This window comes from Chinchilla lanigera, unplaced genomic scaffold (genome assembly GCF_000276665.1).
Source record: "Chinchilla lanigera isolate Chin_1 unplaced genomic scaffold, ChiLan1.0 scaffold00008, whole genome shotgun sequence".
Lineage (NCBI taxonomy): Eukaryota > Metazoa > Chordata > Mammalia > Rodentia > Chinchillidae > Chinchilla > Chinchilla lanigera.
Window position 1 is genome coordinate 10,346,103 of NW_004955409.1, and position 6,291 is coordinate 10,352,393.

Here is a 6,291-nt window from a genome sequence, read left to right on the forward strand (position 1 = left end):
TTAGAATGCCCTTCCTGTCAGCTGATCAACTAAGAGGGATGGAATGCTGTAAATGAACTCCAACTGGCGGGTAAATAATACTTCTTACTCCTCCATGTGTCCGGTGCTCTAGCATTTCATTAAGCTAACGGAATACACTCCCCAGAAGGAAAGCTCAAAGTAACAACATCTGGAGAGCTCTGGGTTTCTTCAAAACATCTGTTGCCAGTCTGTTTTCTAGTCTAACAGAAGGCCTGAGGCTGAGTAACTTTATAAAAGAAGCCCAAGCTTCACATGGTGGTACTCACCTGAAATGCCAGCACTCTGGGAGGCTGAGGCAGGAGGACTGCACGTTTGAGCCCAGCGTGGGCAACCTAGTGACTTAGTGAGATCCTGTCTTGAACAAAAATAAATAGAAATAAAAATGGCAGGGGATGTAGCTCAATGCAAAGGCCTTCAGCTCAATCCCTACTGCTGAAAATATCGGGGACCAGGCCAAGATCCCCAACCACCTGTATGAGGGGTACAGCGAAAAGATAAAATAAGAAACAGACAAATTTAGTAATGCGTGATGAGCTGGGAGGTCAACGCCTCAGGATGGGCAGAGATAAGGACACTCCGAGCTAGCAACTATGTATTGGGTGTATACAGTAATCGGAGGATTAGTGGATGACTCAGAGAATGCTGGTGACCTTGTGCTGACGAGCACCTTTAGTGGGGAAAGATGGTGGGTTAAGAATTTGTCCCTTCGCCAAGGTGAAACTATTTTGATTACTACTGGGTTCTCAGTGAACAGGGATGTCTTCAGTGGATGCAGTCTGGCCTGGGGCGTCACAGCATCACGGGACCACGGAGGCCTCAACCGTGACCGGAGGCCCACGGAGTTATGTTCCCGCATACAAGCCCTGATCACAATTGTGGAATGGCTTTTCCCCAACAATTATATAGAATGGTCCTCCACAGAAAAAGAATGGAAGAAAGGAAGGAAGGGGGAAAAAAGCAAAAGGACAGAGGTTTCTCCAGGCTCACAGCTCTGCAAATTCAAGGTAGCAGCATCAGCTCAGCTCGGGTGAGGACCTCACGGGAGTGGCGTCACCGCAGTGGGCGCGCTCCTGGCAGAGGGGGTCACATAAGAAGCCAAAGAGGCCGGGGAGGGGCCAGGCCCGCTCCTTTGCAGCAACCTCCTCTCAGGAGCTGACTCCTTTTCCTCATCCACTCCTCTGCTGATGGACACAGAGGCTGCTTCAAGGGTTACCGCTAGGAAGTGTGCTGCTGTCAGCTGGGTGTGCGGGGGTCACGGCAATAGGGTGTCTGCAGCTCTCTCAGGGAGACACCTAGGAGGGGACTAGCAGGGTCGAATGGAATTTCTTGGTGTTTTTACACAACGGAGTACTACTCAGCAATAAAGATGAATATGAGTCATTTACAAGAAAATGGAATAACCTTGAGACCGTGATAGTAAAGTGAAGTAAATCAGAGGCACACGTTTAAATATCACAGGGCTTCTCTTAGATGAGAAATCTAAAGTATAAAGAGCAAAATAAAAGACAGATGGTATGAGACAGAGAAATCTTTCGTAAAAGGGAAAAGGATAAAGAGATGGGGGGAGAGGAGAAGAAGAAAAATAATTTACTCCCTACTACTCTGCTGTAAAGGAGACGCCTGAGACATTTCTAGCTAAATGAATGCACCGTGAGGCTATTCTCTTAAGTGAAATAAATCGGACACACATGTGTAAACACCGCACTCCTTCTCTGATGTAAGAAGCCGAACGTGTAAATAAGAACCAAAATGTATAATAGGTATTGTGAAACAGGAAGGAACTGTTCAAATGGAAAGGGGAACTAGGGAGGGGGAAGGGGAAAGAAAGGCAGGGACAGGAAAAAATGATGAGAAAAGAAGGAAAAAATGGAAACAAACTTTTGTAGATCAGGAGGGGAGGAGGGGTTGAAGGGAAGGGAACAGGATGGGAAAAAAAAGAATTGAGCTGTATCAGGTAGAGATACAAATTCCCTATGATGAACGTGATCGTGATGTATACCTAAAATGCACCAATAAACTTAATGAATGAAAAATAAGAAAAATAATAATACTTTACTCCAGGCAGGAGAACCAGCTCGGCCCCTCCGGTGGGCAGGCCCACTGCGCTCCACCTCCGCAGGACCCCTCGCCGTAGGACTGGACCTCCGGAGCAGGAGCCCTGCGCGCGCACCACCCCCAAACCACGGCGCCCTCCTAGTGCCATAAGCTGCCACCAGCTGTCGCGTCCTCTCCAGATGACGCTGTCACCCCCCCCCAGGAGGTAATGTCACCACTTCCACTGACTCAAGAAAAAGTTACAGATTAATAGATTTTGAAAACCTGCTGAACAGCACAATGTCAATCTGAAAGGTGGCACCTAATTCTAATTCTTAAAGTTTCTTTTCCTCAGTGTAAAATAAAACTGAACGATTGGCACGAGGTGGAAAGGACAATCTTCTCAGCCAGTGGTGTTGGGAGAACTGGATCTCCACATGCAGAAGAATGAAACTAGACCCTTACCTTCCACTACACACAGAGCTTAGCTCAAAATGGACCGGACAGTTAGATGTAAAACTACAAACTTCTTAGAAGAAAATATAGGTAAAAATTTTCATGATGTTGGTGTGGCAATAAGTTCTTGAATATAACATGAAAAGCAGGGGCAGCAAAAGAAAAAACTAGATACATTTGACTATGTCAAAATTCAAAACTTTAAGCTGGGTGCAGTGACATAAGCCTATAATCCTACCTACTTGGGAGGCTGAGGCAGGAGGATTGTGCATTCGAGGCCAGAATGGGTGACATAGTGAGACCTCATTTTAAACAAATTAAAACGTTTGTGTGTCAAATACACTGTCAACAGAGTGAAAAGACAGCCCCTCCAATAAAAGTATTTATAAAATATATATCTAATAACATATTAATATTGAGAATATATAAGTAACTCCTATAACTCAACTACAAAGACAAGCTCAGCACAAAAATGGGGCAAAGAAGCCAGGCATGATGTTCTTGCCTATAACTATAGCACTCTGGAGGCTGAGGCAGGAGGATGACTTGAACTTGGAAGTTTATAAATCACCTGAACAACAAAGCAACATCCCATTTAAAAAAGGGGGGGCGGGCACAAGACTTGAACAGACATTTCTCCAAACAGGATGTATAAATGGCCTGTAAGCACATGAAAAAATGTTCAATATCATTAATTATTAAGGAAAATCAAAACCACTGTGGGAGTATGCTTCACACCATTAGGATGGCTACTATCACACAAATAACCAAGCTCTGGCAAGGGCGTGGAGAACCTGAACTCATGTGCACTGCTGGTGAGAATGTAAAATGCTGTGATTGCTATGGAATACAATACAGCACCTTTCTCAAAAAATTAAACATAGACTGAACGGTTCAACAATCTATCGCTACACATACATCCCGAAGAATTAAGAGCAGGGACTGCAACAAATATCAGCAAATCCATGCTCAAAACAGCATTAATGACAATAACCACAAGCCGAAGCCACTCAAGTGTCCACTGACAGATGCACTGATAAATGAAATGTCGCAGAATATACAGCAGCGCAGTATTCAGCCTTTATAAAGGAAGAAAATTCTAGCATGCACTGTAATGTGGATGAGTGAAACACACCCGTCATGGCCAGGCCTGGAGGTGCACACCTGTAATCCAGCTCTCCAGAGGCTGAGGCAGGAGGATTGCTGAGAGTTTAAGGCCAGCCTGGGCCACAAAGTGAGTTTTCAAAAAGACAAGATGAAAAGAAAAGAAATATGCCAGCCACAAAATGACAAACATTATGTGATCCCGCTTACATGCGACACCTAGAATAGCCAGATTCACAGAGAGTAGGATGGATTTTATCAGGGACTTGGTTGGGGGTGGGAAGGAAGGCGGTTAGCATTTCATCCACACATTTCTGTCTGGGATGACAGAACCATTCTAGATAGCGGTATAATGAGGGCCACTGGACTGTACATTCAGCAAAGGTAGATATGTTGAATTTTTATGTTATGTGTGTTTTAACACACACACACACACACACACACACACACACACACGCCTTCATGAGCATTTACTCTCTAAGGTGGGGGTTATAATCTAAAATATGCTTTCATTTTTCTAAATACTCAAAACCATTCAAAGGTGGTTTGATTGTTCCATTTTGATTCTAGACCACAAGCAATAAAGACTTCCAAGTCGCCCTGCGTCCTGCGAAACAGGAAATTGTTGGCGCAGACTGGCTGTGTGGGTGTGGTGGGCAGAAGGCCTGGGAACTGCGGCGGGGGAGAACCATCTGCCAGCGCTTTCCCTCGGGGCCCAGGCACGCTGCAGACCACCCTGCAGAAGAGACGTCACCGTTCCCGTGTTCTTGCTTGGCAGAGCTCTGTTACTTCCAAACGCAAGGCCGGGAAAGGCTTTGCCCTCGCAGAGTAAGTGCTCCAGTGCCTTCACTTCCCATGCCGTGGACAGCCAGACCTGGTTTAGGCTCCTCTGAGTTCTCAGTTAGGCCTTGACCTTGGGCCCCGTCCTTGCTAGGCCGGTATAACCCGAGTTTTAGCAAGAATCTAATGAGTGGGTTTTGCGGGAACCTTCCCTCCCCAGCTGTCTCGGGAGCCTCCACTGACCTTCTCTGTCCTGCTCCAGTTCTTTATCCTTCGTCATCTATCCTGATCGAGGCCCAACTCCCCTGTGGTAATGCTCCTGAGTCCCAAATAAAGTTGTTGTTATTTAACAAGTGTCAAATCAATTTTTGAACACATGTCAGCAGGAAACACAGAGGTTTTACATTTTTTTTTAGCATTTCAGAAGCAGCAATAGGGGATGGGTCACGGTCCCAACAGCATTTGCCCATTGGAGCCTGGCTTTCATGACCTTCTCCCAGTGATGATATCTAACGGTTGTGTCAGTCCGTCCTGGGAGAAAGGAGAAGAAATTATCTGTGATGACTCAAACACCAGTGTGTAAGGCTCTAATACTGTTGCCTTAAACAGTATTGGACGGTTAGGTGACCCTGAAGCTAGACCTGTTTATAATCTCACCAGTCACCCTATCTCAGCCGGATGCACACTCATCTCCCCCAGACACACACACACACACACACACACACACACACACACACACCTGCCACTCCTGTGAGACACAACAGGCGTCAACTCCCTCATGTTCCTCCCGCCCCAGCGGGTCCTTAGACGCAGCAGCTTCCTCGGGGCAGAGCTCACAGCCCGCTCTGTGACCCGGAGGAGGCGGCTGGTGCCACGGGGCAGGGTCCCGGTCTGGGCAAGCGTGTCTGTGTGCAGGACGCGGTGCAGGAGCCGTGTCCCGAGGAGGAAGCGCAGCCGCCTCTGTGAGCCCCGCTTGGGCGAGCTATGGGTGGGAAAGCCCTCGCAGAGCAGGAAGGAAAAGGCCAGGGCCCATCCCCGGACACGGAACTGCTTTCGACATTCAGCGGTGCGGACTCCTTCAGGAGGAAGCTATTTATGTCCTTCAGACAATGGGAAGTACACCGTGTCTTTGTCCTCTGTCAAGGTGTCCCAGGGCAGCGTGGGTGGCTCTCACCACCAGAAACAGGCTGCCTTTGGCTCCAATCACACCTGCCCTGGCGGTGGCTGGTGAAGAACACCTGACCCCAATGTGTCTGGGGGGGCCTGTGTTTCATCCGAGGAGCCCTGCGCAGTGTCTGCAGACCCCCTGGCCCGGGGCCATTCCGGTTTCCAGGCTGGGAGGAGCTGGCTACGTGAGGTAAGCGGCCATTTGTCTTCACAAACTTTATTACCAGCTTCCTGAGTTTCACTGCAGGCTCCGCAATTCGTTTGTTTTTAAGTGAGAATGGTATTCAGGGTTTTTAAAACGGCAGTTATTGTATTTATCAAGTTCTCTGAGAAACACAAAAAGCTTCCTTTATCACAAAAGTAGTGTCAGCTCTCTGTGGACTTCTGACTGGTAACCAGCTACTTTTTAATCACTTAAAACACGTGTTCCTTCCCCAAATTCTAATTTACTATTTATCCTAAATTAAAAACAATAAAGAGCAAAGTTGTTTTCACTGGTCACAAGAAAGGCCTTTTAAGTAAATTCACTATTTAAAAAAAAAATGCCTGCCAGGCATGGTGGCACAGGCTTGTAATCCCAGCACCCTGGGAAGCTGAGGCAGGAGGATCACAAATTGGAGCCCATCCCAGGTAATTAGTAACTTCCTGGGACCCTGACTCAAAATAAAGATAAACATATAAAGGGCTTGGGGATGTTGCTAAGTGCTAAGGCACTGGGGTCAATCTCTC